At 42.4% G+C, this 16,992-nt stretch overlaps 1 protein-coding gene across 4 annotated transcripts in view; it reads left to right on the top strand.

The window, feature by feature from the left end:
* CLUAP1 (clusterin associated protein 1) overlaps window positions 1-16,992 on the top strand; it is an 851,865-nt gene that overhangs the window by 268,675 nt on the left and 566,198 nt on the right. The gene's annotated exons all lie outside the window — the stretch shown is intronic.

Below are 16,992 nucleotides of genomic sequence, written 5' to 3'. Positions count from 1 at the left end.
TTGACTGCGAACAACCCTCTTTTCTTGTGCGAGTGGTCATGGATAAGTATTAAACAGAAGTAAAATAGCTAAAACAACAAAACAGGCTAACGTTAATGTAAACAAGTCTTGGCAAACGTTCCCAAATGTTGATCCTTAAATTGAAGATGTAGGAACATCCAAAGGATCCACCGTTGGGAGCGGAGAAGGATAACATGTTGGTCCCAACAAAGGAACTGGTCCTTTATGAATAAGATGGTTGCGATGGAGTGTCTGTGAGCGAGGGAAAAACAACATAGAAAATTATAAAATATGTTGCGGTGGGATAATACTCTCCTCCGTGTCTTTAATACAATTAAGACTTTCCTTTATAAATTACTAGGAAAAATCAACATTTTATGGCAAGACCGAAGGCTCATATTATGCTATACTAATTACCTTTGAAGAAGCTGTAACAACTGGATTACAATAAAAAGTGCGGAAAACAGAGTCATTGGACCAATCGGCTGATCTCAGAATACCCTCTGAGCGGGATCCAGCCCAAAAAGCTTTGAAAGCCATAGCTCCTCTGGCTGAATGTGCACCAAAAGAGGAAGTATCAATACCTGCCAAGGACATTACCCATTTAACCCAGCGAGCTAGGGTAGGAGAAGAAACCGATTTATGGAGTTATCTAAAAGAAATGAGGAGTTGGGTATCAGAGGAGGATCTGAGATCAACTGTAAGGTGTTAGTATACCTTGAAACATTTTGATACAAAAAAGTTTAGGATAATCAGTGACATATGGGTAAAACACAGAGGATAAATTAGTTTTTGTCCGTTTATGAATAGAAAACAATACTCCTGTAGGAGTAAATTGTGTAGAGGTAATATCTAATGCTCTAACATCTGAAAGACATTTAATAGAAATAAGACACAATAACATAGTAAGTTTTGATGATAATATTTTAAGGGATAATGCATAATTATCTTGCCATGACAGGAATACATTTTAAACAACATTTACATTCCAAAGGGAACTGTATTTCGGCATAGGAGGATTAGAAAATCTTACTCTCTTTAAAAGACGACAGACAAGTGGATGTTCACCAACTGGTTTTCCATTGACATACGGGTGTCAATAAAGGTTAATGGTATGGTATGTTTTTTCCTTTGCTGGCATCTGCTGCAAGGAAGTTAATCATTTAAAAAGTATATCTGTTGAAAATTAGTTGATATGTTTTTCCAAACACCAGCCTGACCAAAGAGTCCAAGCTGATTTGTACGCTTTGGTTGTTCCCGGGGCCCAAGAGTTGTTGATATAATTTGAAGCTTCTGTAGAAATGAACACAGTTGGCTCGGATGACTTGTCATCTTCCAAGCTAATAGAACAAGGGACTTGTCCAGCACTAGAGGGTGTGAATTGCCTAATGGGTCCAGTAGAAGAAAGCGGAAAGAGGGGAGAAGAAAGAGGAAATCCATGGAAATTCCAGAAGAGACGGGAACCAGACTTGGGCATTCCAGAATGGAACCATTTGAACAAGAGTTGCTTTTTGACGTCTGATTTGAGTTAAAACTCTGTTTATCATGATAAAAGGAGGAAAAGCGTAGTTGACCATCTGAGACCAGTCCTGAGAAAAACCATCTGAGGCCAAGAGTAATGGATCTGGGCGCCAACTTAAAAATAGAGGTAATTGGTGATTCAGTCTGGAAGCGAACAGGTCTATATGGAACAGTTTCAAAAGAGAGGGACAGGGAGGTTAACGGTCCGTTGTACAGCCTCCTGAATATGGTCTATATATGTATAAGGTACACTGTTCCAAAAGGAGAAGAAAGAAGACACAGGGTAACCCTACTGTAAGAAGCAAAAACCCTCACACATACAATTGGATGTCATACTTCATCATTGGATATGCTCCTCGTCAGACAGGTGCTGCAATGTCTGACTGGCTCCCAATAAAGGGGGCTCTTTGCCAGAGATCTTTTTCCAGTGTCTATGTGCCTTCAGGAATAGTAAGTCGGGCAATGCCGCCTTACAAGTGCAACAAGGATAGGAGATCAGAAAAGGATAAAATTGGCTCAAAACCACTCTTTCGTCATAAATTTATTAGATCAGCAAAAGGCTATGGCCAAGATTAAAAAGCAGGTGCAGTGTGTTGATAGAGATAATGCTCAACCACTCTCTCAATCAAAATAAACAAAGGGGTAGGACATTATCGAACACCCTATCTCAATGAGTCAACATGTTTCACGTCTCAAGGGTCCAAAAGGATCCAACAACACTTCTTTAGGACCAAAATAATCAAAATACTTCTCCTTTTATAACTAGGAGACCTCAATGTGTCTGGAAACGTCGGTCTACTAGGCTCCAGTCACTTACTTCATCAAACTGCGCTTCGGGCTAATCTAGAAAGTAGGGTTCACCTGTCCCAAATTATGAAAACGGCTCCCTAGGAATCACTTGCCAGGAGACCGGTGCAATAGTAGCATGCAGCCTATCCTCCGGTGGGGACCTACTCTGGGGCAGCGTTTGTGAAGATGAATATATGGAACAGTCCCCATTTGTGAAAAAGGGAATTGAAGAGCGAGGGATGAAGTTTCAGGTCGCTGGAATCTATTAGGTACTTAGAATGCCAGTCCGCTACAGAATTTTGTGAACCTGGAAGGTATTCTGCTTTTAATGAGATTCTGTTGCAGATACAGAACTCCCAGAGGCTTGTTGCTAGTTCTGCCAAAAGCTTGGATTTAATGCCCCCAAGATAAGATGGTTGATGTATCTAACATCAGAGATATTGCTCATACGAAGAATAATGCAACAAGAGATTTTGTTTTTCGAGAGGCTTCTGATTGCAAAGGAGCCTGCAAGCATCTCTAAACAGTTGATGTGCAATTTGGACTCCTCTGATGACCATGTACCTCTAGTCGAGATTGTTCCACAACGGGCACCCCAACCTGTCAGACTTGCATCTGATTCTAATACAAGATCTGGGGCTGATGCGAAGATGGTCTTGCCATTTCAGGCGTCTAAATGGTCTGTCCACCATTGAAGTTCTAGTTGGGATTCTGTATCCAAGCTCATAGAATCTGAATATGCTAGACCTCTGCACAGGTGATGGATTTTTGATCTTTGAAGTGCTCGATAGTGTAAAGGACCTGGAAATATTGCTTGAATGGAGGAAGAAAAGAGCCCCACTATTCTTGCTAACGCTTTAAGAGAAATGTATGAACTGCGAAGAGTCTGAATGATATCTGATTTGATGGCCTTTATTTTTGCAGAAGTTAAGTGCAGACTGGCGTAAGAGGAATTATATTAGGAATCCTAGGAATTCTATTTGTTTTGAAGGGGATAGGAAAGATTTGTCTCTGTTGATATCCTAGCTCTGTGAGAAGGGAGCAAGTGGTTTGCATTTGGGATTGAAGAGAGAGAAAAGATTGATTCATTAAGAGAATATCGTTTAGATATATTATTAATCTGATACCCTGCGATGTGAGAAAAGCTACCACCGGCTCCATTAGTTTGGTGAAACACCAGGGGGCCGATGAAAGGCCGAAAGGAAGGGAAGAAAAATGGTATGTGTGGTTTTGCCACTGGAATTGCAGATATTTCCAATGTTCTGGGCAAATGGGAACTGTTAAATAGGCGTCCGGTAGGTCCAGAAGAACCATCCAATCATGTTGTTGAAGTGTGTCCCAAAGATGGAGAAGAGTTTCCATCTTGAAGTGGCGATATACGACAAATTGATTGAACTGTTTGGGATTTATCCCTGGTCTCATTTTCTTGTTTTTCTTCTGGACTAAGAATAGGGTGCTGAAGAAACCTGAAAAATCAGGTGAAGTGACTTGAATCGCTTGTTTGAATCAAAGAGAATCTATTTCTACGGATATGAGGTTGGACATTACTGTGGAAAATTTCGGGGTAGCAGGAAACTCTGTCTGAGTAGGAGTTGAGAAGAATTCTATCCTGTAACCTTGAACTGTACTTAGTACCCAAGGGTCTAACGTTAAGGTCTGCCATTTTGTAAGAAATAAACGAAGACGGCCTCCTATGGAAGGAGAGCCAAAAGCAGGGCTTACTTGACTGTGGATGGAATCTGGAACTTCTCTGTCCTCGACCATGGAAACCTCGGCCATGTTGTGGATAGAACTGCGGCTTGTATTCCTGTGAGGAAGTGTGGAAGGAAGAGTGGACGAGCCTCTGGATCCCTGGTATTGTATGTTGCGGCCGGTAAAGTGGCTCCTGCCTCTACTGGTCCTGGAAAACACACTGAGAGAGAAAACCTTCTAGAGGGATTGTTGAGTTTTATCCAAGGAGGCGAATGTAGCGACATATTTACTCAATTCCTTATTATAGGAATCTCTAAACAACCCATCAGCCTTGACACCTGGATCCATGGTCGCAAAGTTTATCAATTTGGGGTCTAATTTTAAAAGAGACCTTTCCTACGTTCATGAGTAATAGCCAAATTGGAATTTCACAGCAGACAAAAAGCTCTTTGCACCCAGAGAGACAACGTTTCTGGATCAAGAGCAGAATTTTCCAGTCTGGCTACTTCCGCTAGATCAAGGATGCGAGCGAGGGGGTCTACAATGTCCAGTAATTTATCCTGACATGTGGACCATGCCTTAGCCACTCCCTTACATGGATCCTTCCCAAATGTTTAGAAAAAAGTTACCATGGAAGGGTCTATGATAGGAGTAAGAGATATTTTGGAAGGTAAGGAGGGACGCCGACATTCGGATTTGAGTTTGGCCCTGGTTGTTTTGTCCAGAGGCAAACAGAGTCTGGAGGCAATATATTCATAGACATGGTCTGTCGGGAACCATTCAGCAGAATTAGGGTGGTGGATTAGCAGACTGTAACCGCTGGGAAAGGATCATTGGGGGGAAGCAACATCCTTACTTTTTATCGAAGGAATATCTGGAATGGAAATAATGTCCCCAGGATCATCTTTGTCTGAATCTGTGTTGTACATGTCTGTTGTACTTTGAGTGCGTTCCCTCGCGCACGGCCTCGCGACTAGAACCCCGTGGTGAAGGAGTTGCTAGGCGTTGTGACGGCGGCGCGAGGGAAACGCCGGGGGCAGAGCAGAGGGAGATGACGGTTGGACGGAGCAGCGGTTCTGGGGGCGCTCAGAGACTGTTGTACCGATCTTATTTTACTTATGGGATTGTGGCGACGAGGTGGTCCGGTCTCCGAGCACAGCGGGCCCATGCATCAGCTGTTTATCAGCTATTTACGACATTGCCCCCAACGCCTCATTTATGTGCCAGCACGATCGTTGAGGATCTACATGAAGACGGCAGGCTTATTTTTAGAAACTGGTTTTCTCCAACCCCGTGGGAGGAGTTTCTTCCTCCTGTGTTACACCAACCACTTATAGAAATAACCTTTTGTGTCTGGATGTGGAGAGGTTACAAAATTGAAGATGAACCATTGCTGAAGAAGGGTTTGGTTCTGCGGCGTCTCTGCTGTTCATTCAAAAACAAGTTTGTTAAATAAAAAATGTAAAAAGGAAAGGAACATTTCTACCCTCTGTGAATGCATAATGGACATTTACAACACATTTCAGGAGATATCTATCCATGATTCAACTATGGAGGAGGCAATAAGGGCTGGTTGGATTATTTATTTATTTGCAACATTCAACAAATTTTACAAGAAAGGGCGTTACAGTTTCTGTTCCTGTTTCTAGTAATATTTGTTTTTATTTTATTGTTGGATGCACCATGCAATCTGTTCTCCCTCCACCACCATTTCTAGAGAGCCCTGGCGAACCACACATAGTATGGAAGCAGTGGTATGATGCCTTCGAGACGTACTTAGGGGCGATAGGGGCATCACGGTATAGACCTGAACGCAAAAAGTGTCTTCTCCTGCATTCCATTGGTTTCGAAGGGAGGGCTATTTTTAAGCACCTACCGGATTTACAATTGGACGATGGTGAAATGGATGAGTACCAAATGGCTGTGAAGAAAATGAGCGTCAGGTTTGATGCTCCTCCCAGCTTAGTGGTGGCCAGGCATACGTTTTTTAAGAGAGAACAACGTTCTGGCGAACATGTTGACACTTACATTTCGCCGTTGCGTCTTTTGGCTGCAGAATGTCAGTTTGGAGCGCTGGGTGATCAACTCATGAGAGACCAATTTATTTGTCAAGGGACAGACAAGTCTATCAGACAGAAATTGTTATCGTTGGACAATCCAACATTGACTGAAACTATAAAAATTGCTAAGAGCATTGAATCTTCGATCAAGTCGTCCAGAGAAATTGAACAGGCAGCAGCTACCAGGGTCAACGCCGTCATCAACAGAGAAGATAAAAAAACAGTAGTTAAAACAAGCGGACAGAGAAACATTAAGTTTGCTAATTCTAATGTTTTTTTCACACAAAAGAATGTTTGCTTCAGATGTGGAAATGTGCCTCATCAAAAAGGGTTTAAGAGTTGTCCTGCATGGAATATCCAATGCAGGAATTGTGGCAAGGTTGGGCATTTTGCTAAAGTGTTTCAAGGTGGTAAACGTGAATCTGTCGTGACAGTGATGGATGAGAATGAAGAAGCAGTTGAGCACCTCATGGGAGAGGTTCAGGATATGGTTTTAGTTGTTGATAGTGGAGAGGTTAAGTCTGGTGATCCCGATAAATGTGTGGATCCGTATGTGTGCGTTAGAGTTGGAAACAAGTCCTTGCGTTTACTGGTGGACTCAGGAGCTAGGATCACCATGATTACTCTTGACTTGTTCAAGCAGAATTGGAAAGAGCGAGCTCTTGAGCCACCAGACAGGGCTCCAGTGTCTTATGAAGGGAGGAAGATTGAGCTTCAAGGTTTTTTTGAGGATATACTTGAGTTTAGGGGGAGACGTATACATGGGAAAGTATATGTAGCAGCTAAAGGTTTGAACATTTTAGGTTGGTTCCATCAGGGTTTGTTTGGTATGGTGTTGCGACCAGGTACATCAGAACAGGTTGCAGTGATTAGAGAAACGGATGTGATTGAAGGTCTACTCAACGAGTTTCCTAAAGTTTTCTCAGGTGAGTTGGGAAAGCTGAAAGGTTTTAAACATAAGATAAAAGTAAAATTGCATGCTGCCCCTGTCAAGCATAAGATTAGGTCTGTGCCTTTCAGTGTGAGAGAAGATCTGGAAAGAGAATTAGAAAGTTTACAGAACAAGGCGATTATAGACCATTGAGTCCTCTTTGTGGCTTTCTCCACTGGTGGTAGCGAAGAAAAAGAATGGAGAGTTGAGAATTTGTGTGGACCTGAGAGCGCTCAACAGAGAAATATGGGTGGACTCACATCCCTTACCTAATATAACTGAAATGTTGTCTACCATTAAAGGCGCAAAGGTGTTTACGAAGTTAGATTTGGCCAGTGCATATCATCAGGTGGAGCTGGATCCCAATTCCAGGTATTTGACAGCATTTGTATCGCCTTTTGGTGTTTTCCAGTTTTGTCGCATGCTTTTCGGGTTGGCGTCGGCAGCCTCTGTGTTTCAAAGGATTATGTGCACATTGTTGAAAGGTATTTCCAATGTACTGGTGTTTCAGGACAATGTTTTAATTCATGCCCCTGATCTACAGACCCATAACAAGATCCTCAGAAAGGTGTTGCAGAAATTCAAGAATCATGGCATCGTTCTTAGAAGGGAAAAGTGCCAATTCATGAAATCCTCTGTGGAATATTTGGGTCATGTGATTAGTCAGGAGTGTGTTAGCCCGAAACCGGGTTTGATTGATGCTATTAAGGCAGCACCTCCGCCTTCTGACAAAGCTGGGGTGAAAGCGTTTTTAGGCATGTGTGAGTTTTACTCCTGGTTCATACCGGAGTATGCTAGTCGGGTTAGAGTCTTGTCAAATTTATTGAAGGATAAGACCAGTTTTGAGTGGAGTGCTGATTGTGAACGAGCGTTTGAAGATATCAAAGTCCTCTTAACTCAAGCTAAAGTATTGAAACCGTATGACCAAAGGTTCCAATGTTGCCTAACAGTTGATGCCAGCAATATTGGATTGGGGGCTGTGTTGACTCAAACTGTTGGGAGTGATGAAAACACCATTGGCTTCGCGTCTAGAGTTTTAAGGGCGCCAGAGGTGCATTACTCCGTCATCGAAAAGGAGTTGCTGGCCTGTGTCTGGGCCATTTAAAGATTCAGAAGCTATGTGTGGGAGAGGCATTTTGTATTAAAGACAGATCACAAGCCTTTGGTTTCAATTTTAAAAGGAACAAACGATAAGACAGGCACACCTAGAATTGCTAGGTTAGTAGCTAGGCTCATGCAATACGATTTTGAGGTCATGCATATTCCTGGCGGAAGGAATATTAGAGCAGACTATTTGTTGAGATTTCCCAGTCAGATTAGCTCGACGACTGATGAAATGGTGGACGATGAATGTTGTATGATTGCAACAGTTGAGGTTGACCATGTCTGTGTTTGCTCTGAGAGAGAGTGGAAGGAAAAGTTGGCTGGAGATAATGATTTGTGTTCTGTTATGAGGTTCATTACTGAAGGATGACCTTATGAGAAAGACTTGACGTTGGCGATTCAGCCATTTTGGAAAATTTCAGATGAACTTACAATTGAGGATGGCATTCTCTTGAGAAATGATAAACTCATTCCTCCGGAGAAATTGAGGTGTTCAATAGTGAAGGAGGCGCATGAAGTTCATTTGGGCACCACTATGACCAAAAGACGAATACGTGACAACTTTTGGTGGCCACGTATGGATAGTGAAATTGAGCATTTGATAAAGAATTGTGCTATATGTTCTAATTCTGACAAGAGTCTGAAAACTGCGACACCACCTCTTATGCCTATTGCGTGTCCTGGAGGTCCGTGGCGAAAATTGGGGGTAGATATGGTGGGACCCTTTCACTTACTTAATTCCAGTCTACGGTATGCATATGTAGTTGTGGATTATTTCTCGAAGTGGCCTTATGTCAAATTTGTACAGGAGCCTAATGCTAGATCTTTAGTGACCTTCTTAAGAGAAGTGTTTATGAATGAGGGCTTTCCGGAAGAAATTATTTCGGACAATGGTGTTCAGTTCGTGTCTGAAGAGTTTAGAGCATTTCTGAACCAAGGTTCAGTCAAACACCTGAGATGTTCCCTCTATCAACCTCAAACAAACGGTTTGGTGGAGAGATTCAACCGTGTGGTGGGGGACTATATCAGGTGGGCACTGAAGAATGGGTGTGATGTGTTGGCATCTGTACAGGCTTTGGTTTTACAGAACAACTCCTCATTCTACCACAGGGGTATCTCCTTTTGAAGCTCTGAAAGGGAGAAAGCCCAATACTCAAATCAAACCTGGGTGGATGTCTAAGTTTTTTGAATAAATGCTAGTTGGAGAGCGTGCTGATGTTATCAAGGCCAATGTGGAAAACAAGCAGTTTACACAAAAGAGATACTTTGACAATAAGAAAGGGGCTAAAGAGTCATTTTTTGTGGAAGGTGATTGGGTAGTGCTAAAATTGCCAACGTTTGTTAAGAAAGGTAAAGCAAAATTTTCCGAACCTGTTTGTGTTGAACGTGTTTTGGGCAATGCAGTGAGGGTGCAAGGCAACAAGTGGTGGAACAAATCCAAGGTGGTTAAACTGAAGGGGAACTGGGATCCTCAGGGGGTCACCTGGTGAGAGTTAGTGGTAAGATCGGACATGAATAAGAGCGGAGATGAGGGTCTTGTGTTACGCAGGAGTGATAGAATACGAAAGTTACCTTGGAAACTGTGTCATTGAAGGAACGGGTTATTACTCTGCAAACTGCATTACTATTCTGCAAACTGCATCAATGTTAATGTTTATTCTTTTAGTGTTTTAGTTCTTGTGTTTTTGTTTTAGGGGGAGGTTTGTTAATGTTTTGAAAAAAAACAACAACAAAAAAACTCAATGTTGTATTTTGAGTGCGTTCCCTCGCGCACGGCCTCGCGACTAGAACCCCATGGTGAAGGGGTTCCTAGGCGTTGTGACAGCGGCGCGAGGGAAACGCCGGGGGCAGAGCAGAGGGAGATGACGGTTGGACGGAGCGGCGGTTCTGTGGACGCTCAGAGGCTGTTGTACTGATCGTAGTTTACTTATGTAAAATAAAAGGGATTTTGTGCTCACCGTCCTCCTCGCATACTTCAATGTCGTCATCTGTATCTGCAATATGGGAAATGAGAATGGGAGATGACGTTGGTTCAATGTGTTTGCATTTTGATTTACATTTTGGTTTACATTTCGCTGTGGTCAAAATAAACTTGCTAACAGAATTTTTTGTATTGGTAGTGTTCCCCTCCGAATATGGAGGCCTGTGAGGAACCACGTCCTCTGTCGAGTGTGAGGGAATCTCACTGTCCATTTGCACAGTTTCGTTGTTTAGTGAGGGTTTAGAAAAGGATGGCATTGGATAACCCATCGCTTTGCGCTTTCTGCATTTCCCTGCAGAATAGGCCAAAATAGATTTTGATACCAGGTTAGTAACCAGGCTTTCAATATTTTTTGTAATTTTATCCATATAGAGGCTGCAACAGTCTGTACCACTGAAGACTGTATAAAGTCATTGAAATCATCATTAAAAATAATTTCCTGACCCGCCTCCTCCTGAATGTGAAGGGTATTGTTCCTTTCTGTAGTCAAAACAGCAGTCTGCTGAAAATTCAGCTATTGAACGGTTAATAATCCCAGGAACAAACATGAGTGTCCACAGGATGTGTGCAGAGATGAGGGAAACACCCCCGAGAGGAAAAGGGGGCGTGTAAAGGAAAGCTAGAGGCTACAGAACTCAAAAGCTCCGCCTGTGGGAGGTAGTCAGACCAAATTAAACCAGGAAGTGAGCAGTGTGAACAGGAGATGAGAAAAACCTCACCGGAGCCACCCAGGATTGAGGATTGACGTGGTGAGATGAGAATGCAATTGAATTGTGAAACACTGTGTCATAAAATAGCGGCACGAAGATATGCGTAACGCGGGTGAATAGGAATGGGAAGGCGCAATGCGGCAATGTGCCGGCTGGGAACCTGTGAAACAAGAGGAAGTTAGACAAAATGCTTCCCAACGTGAAGCGTTGGACACCTGGCATAAAACCCAAAAGATTAACATATTTAAACGGTAACGCATTAAGGGTAAGTATAATACTTATCTAGACTGCTAGCAGCAAGAAAAGAGGGCTGTTTGCAGTTAAGTATTATACTTATGTTAGTCACGCTATTGGTCAATGTTAATATGACGTTTTTTCTTCCCATTGGCTATCTGTCAGTTAGCCTCCGGGGTGTTAGTTTTAGTTATATCTTGCCTGCTGCTATTGGCATAAAGGCAAGATTAGAAGGCATAATATCCGATCTTGCTATAAAATCCAAGTTGGTTAGTCAATTAGTAATGTCAGGTTGCCTGAGCACCTTATGAAAACGGCGATGACAGGAGTAGGGCAGAGGGTAAACGGAATAGGTCAGCTAAATAGTTGAGGAAGAGGGGAAGTAAAGATAGAGATTAGGTAGGGGGATAGCTGAGACGTGCAGAGGTTTGAGATGAGCAGGCAGCAGTGAGATGCCAGCACGAAAGATATTGATAGTGGAAGAGAATCATGGTATGGCTTTAGTGTGGGGGAAAGCAATCTAGAGATTGGGAGAAGGTCATGTGGAAACGGATGTGCAGTGGGGTATGTTACGTCGAGTGCTGAGGAGGAAGAGTGGTGTAAGTTAAAAAGAGGTGAGTGAGGTGTAAAGGTAGAAAGGTGCAGGTAGAGGGAGCAGTGAAGCAGAGAATTAACCACAACGAGAAAAGGTATGGATAGATCAGGTAAAGAGTGCAGTATAGCAGAGTTTAGAAGAGGAGGGGATGATGGGTAGAAGGAGTTGAGGTGTAGAGAGAAAAGAGGAGGTAAAGATGCAGTGGGGTAATACGGGTGACGTTGGGACAAAGGTAGGGACTGACGTGAGGGAGAGCGATGTATACAAGAGACAGAGACAGGAGGTAAAGAGGGGGCATGGAAACACCTTGAGATGTTGAGATATGGGTGGGGTAGAAGGAGGATTGAGACAGTAAGGGGGGATAGAGGGGCAGCGATATAGAGTTAGGAACAGAAAGAGGTAGAGAGCGAGGTGAGGTCACGAGAGGGGTGGGGTAGAGAGAGGTGTTCTATGATTGATGAGGTAGGCACAGGGGCATAGCTTGGTCAGTAAGATGGGGGGGCTGAGCTTTCCGATTTCCTGACAATCACAGAGGCGTATAATGTTAAAATACATTATTCAGCAAGCAGGATGCATTAACTTAATTGACACCAACGTGAAGTTTATCGTTGGACATCCACACTACAGTTCTGGAAAGCTGTCAGAATTAACACGAATTTCTGCAAACCTACCATGATAGTTCTGACTGTCCTGATAATTCCCAGTGGAAGACCTTTGGAAGGTGGGGGCCGGGGCAATTTCACGAAAACATCTCTGAATTTCTTTTAATTAACATCAGCTTCCTAGGTAAGTCCTATATACAATAGGAACGTGGTTGCCTCAGCTCAATAATCAAATCTCTAACATCAAGACTAAGGCTATGACCGGGGGAGTGGTGGGGGGACTACATTTGTAAAGCTGCGGATGAGGTTGCAGTAATTGATTGATGGATCCGTTTTATGAAAAAGGCTTCTTTCAGAGTAGCTGGAATCATCTGGTCCACATGACATTTAAATAGGATCTGGAAACGAACTATTTTTATTTTATGTAACTGTTGTTCTTGGTTTTTGAGCTCATCGCCGCTGTCTCAATCCACCTAAACCACAAACTGCTGTTCATGTGCTTATGTTGAACCTGCTCACCCAGGCCTTCGGTCTCTGTTTGAATCATGTGTTGTGATGGTCCTTGTGAGAAGACAATTGTATAAAGGAAGGACCCAGCCTTTTCTATAATAAGTATTACTTACGTTCAATGCAAATTCATCCCAAACGACTAATTATATTAGTGGTTTAATTGTGACCACATCAGCCAAGATTACATTATTAGCCACCCACCCTATACAAGATTACCAACAGGGATCATCTCCGTGAATCAGGCAGGCCTACTAACCAGGTAAATTTCGAGTGCCTGTACATGGGTAATACAGAAAGTCTATAGCTGCAGTGTCATTGGAACCGGGGTATCATTAGTGACATGTCTTACCAGTGTCACACAATTTATTCTTCTGCTTTAAATATGTTTTGGAAATTAAACCATTTTCCTCCAAACGTCAGTTTATGAGTTCTGGAAATACACACAATTTTGCTATACATATGCTAATTGAATGAGCCAAAGCTTCTAATTTAGTAGTCCGAGTTGCACACATGAGAGCTACTTACAAGAATTTGAAGTGCTACTAGTAGGTCACAAGTTACTCACTGGATAAGCCTGAAACTGTAGAGAGAGAGAACTTTAGCAAACTCTCTGATTTGCAAATTGGGTCCCAACTTGTATGTTGAGCCAACATAGGCTCCTGGAGGCCTCATCGCCAAAACTAACCAGTAACTGCCAACTGAGCTCTTTTTGCTTTGAAAGCAGTGTGCAGTATACCAGTAAACCGGGGAGCTCTGAAAGAAAGTTGGAAGAACGAATAGATGCTCTATTTGGAAGTTAGTGACTACTTTAAGTGAGGCCCTATTAATATTAAGTGCTCTCACATTCTGAAATGCAGAAAGCTAGTTATTCAACAGACTGAGAAAGATGCTTTTTCAGGTTGACATTCTCCAATTTGTTAATTTCAGCACCCTGATTGAGGCCATTTTTAAGTCGAACCGAGAAAAAGCTTTATCTATCTCGCCAGCCTCATGTAATAAAAAAAAATATGTACAAATACAAATTACACAAACATGAGTAGCAAAGCATGCGGTCTCCTCTCTTCATCTGTTGGACTGTTAAATCGCCACTAACATTTTTGCTTCCACCGATCACAACATGCAGCATGGAGCAGTAGGTGGACCCACTTTAAGCATTGGCTCTCTTGCACTGTGCTTGACTGCATGTTCCAGATTACGTGGGCTCATCTTCCTAAGTAGAAGTGCACTTGAGTGCAAGGACTGATGGGGCAATACTTTTCCAATGCTTTTTCCTTTCCATTTCGTACCTTTGTTGAAACATATAAGGATGATTAAAAGAACAGTATTTGCAATGCCTTGGGTCTCGTGTTTGCTCGAGTTAGAGCTATTACCGTTGTAAATTACTAATTGGACTTTTCTTGACACATAAATTGAAATTGAAAAGTAAAACAGTTGACAGAAACAAGTTATTTCAAAGCGCCACGGTCACCATGAGCGTGAGTGCGAGAGTTATTGGCTCCCTGCATGAATGTCTAGAAAGGATCGCGACTGGGTTGAAAGGCAAACCGAAACTGGAGGAAGGGCCATCACACATATTGTAACAGGAGGAAGCGTGATGTAGTGTGAGGGCCAACAAAAATGTTCACTTAGTGAAATTGCCTGAGAGGGAACTCAGCACACAAAGGAGGTACATTTCACAAAATGCACCAATAAAAATGGAGCATTTAAGACAAGCACAACAAACAATGAATAGTAAGCGTGGGCGTGGGTAAAAGCCCACAGAGAGATTACAACAGGCCAGAGCGCTTGCGCGCTCGACCCTTAGAATGTGACCTTGTGTAATGTAACCTTGCTCATGAAAAGGGTTCTAGGGCCTGAGCTGTTTGCCATTTTATCTTAGCTATTTGCTACTCAGATTGAGGCTATAATCTTTTTTTGTCAATTTACTTATTTTTCTCTAAGATAATTTCATCACAAGCTCCATATTGTGGAAGAACTCGTTCTTTCGCAGGAGACACCCATGCGTCTCTGTTTCGCATTAGCTTTTTCCAATACAGACGATTTCACGTCTTCAGCTTTTTTTTACAATTCTGACATTTTGGGGTTGATTAATTACAGATCAGAGTTGCGAGTGACCCATTTAGAGAACATTGCATGCTTGCTATTTCCTGTGTTCTGTACGAGCATCTTTGCAGTCGCCTTTATGAAGTGGCACAGATGTGCTGCTTTGTTGTTTATGCACACCCTTTCTTTTTGCTGGGTGGCCCAATTGCTGTGCGCCGGAGCTTATAAGAATTAACGAATCACATCCTTGCCACCATGCATATTAATTAAAAATATATTAGTTTGTACAGTATGTTCTTATTCAAATAAAGTTTGTGCAGAGTCATTTTTGAGGCTAGTTTACCGTGGCCTACATCCCCAAGGGCGGTCAGAGGATACTGCTCTTATTTTGGGATTGTTGGAGCCGTCCACCATTGGTGTCCATTTGGGGGCGGTGGGGATTATCCCACACTACAGTTGGGCCCTAATCTGGATTACTAAACACCACGTTTAGCACCAGAGACTCTCTCGTAGTAGCGTGGATGAGCAGTTCAGGATTTACTCAGAGATGCTGTAAATTCAGACATTCAGAATAAACTGTGGCACTTTTTAATACCACTTAATAACTGATTGCCCAGTCAGTGCTTTTCGTTATGAGAAAAAAAATATCTTAATACACACAACAATAATAAACTACCCATAAAACTATGATCTGCACAGAAAACCAGAAATCTCCTGCACTTTCCAGTCCGTAGATACGACGTATTATAGCGCCCATGTGCTAAGCTCTAGTTCCTTTGGACACTGCTGCTGAATGAACGGTGCTCGCAAAGTCTAAATTTGCGATTTAGGAAACTCAAGGAAATTATTCTTACGATGCAGTCAAAGAAAAAGTAGAAGTGAATATCAGTCTGTCAGTGCAACAATTCAGACCACAATGGTTCACCCTGTTACACAATAAAGAAAATATATCAGTTTCTTGGTACTGTTGCTCTTCCCCTTACTAATACTGCAATATTAATGGGTTTTGAAGCAAGTGCCATGAAACCCTCTGGACCTTCCAAACGTCCTGCTGAAATCCCACAAAAAAAGCACAGTGCTTATCCAAGCCTAATGAAAAGTGCCTTTTAGGCGTACCAGGACGGCATATTGTGAATGTTATATGGGCACAATATACAGGCATCCAACGAGCCACTGGCTAATTCGTTGGGTTAAGAGCTGGTTCCAGTGGCTGTACACCGGAATACTCACTAGGTTCGCATAACGTGGTTCCAGGGCCTATATATCGAGAGTCACTAATTGCGGTCGTGGTTGCACTGATGGGGCTACCTCCAGGCCTCAGAGTTCTGGAACTGAAAACAACAACTATAAAGCTGGAATTAAAGCTCTTGGGTTGAATTTCAAGTATCTCCTGACCTGCTTATAATAAAGAAATGTGGTGAACTGTTCCAGTGTCAGAGTAACGTTATATGGCCGCCTCCCTAAGTCCCCAGGCCATTGGTGTTTTTTGTAGGTAATCTTGGAGCTCTCTGAATCGAGTTAGAGTACACACACAGGCTCCTCACTGCACGGAGCATCAAGGCTGAAACAGGATCACCCTCTCAGCTGCAATAGGTAGCCACTTTTTTCTTGAGCACCAATAGTGATGTGCTCAGCAGCTGGTTGAGGGCGACCTTGTATCCATAAATGTGTTTAGTCTAACAATGGCCCTCACAGTCTATCAGGTCTGCTGGGCTCTTCTTCTTCTCTGCAGATGACATGTCCTCCCGAAAGATGCAGTCCTGTGTGTTCTCCAGACAGATGCAGTTTCCTCAGGATCTTGGCCTAGAGCAGTCAGTCACCCAATGTCTTTATTTGGTCATATATTGAACATAAAATCACAACAAAATAACATAGTACGTTTCATAATTTAATGTTAGCTGCCTGAGATGGTTATGCTAAAAACGAATCTTTAAACCAAATAATATCGCGTATTATAATAAAGACATCCAGTATTCAGTTTACAATAAGACCATAAAAATCTACGAATAACCAATGTAGAACAACGTGGTCAAGGCCAAATCAAGCCTGTTCCTGAATCAATATTCACAACACATATTTCTTTCTAATTTTTAAGGCGAACCCAATAAAGTTCAATACTGAAAACATATTACAGGGATTCAAGGTGCTGCAAAAAAAACCAAAAAAAACAGCCCTTCTTGATGTTTCTTAAAGGTTTTACCACAGAGCATAGGAATCGTT

This window comes from Pleurodeles waltl, chromosome 10 (genome assembly GCF_031143425.1).
Source record: "Pleurodeles waltl isolate 20211129_DDA chromosome 10, aPleWal1.hap1.20221129, whole genome shotgun sequence".
Lineage (NCBI taxonomy): Eukaryota > Metazoa > Chordata > Amphibia > Caudata > Salamandridae > Pleurodeles > Pleurodeles waltl.
Note: the sequence above shows the minus strand (reverse complement) of the source record. Positions and strands in the feature narration are given on the sequence as shown.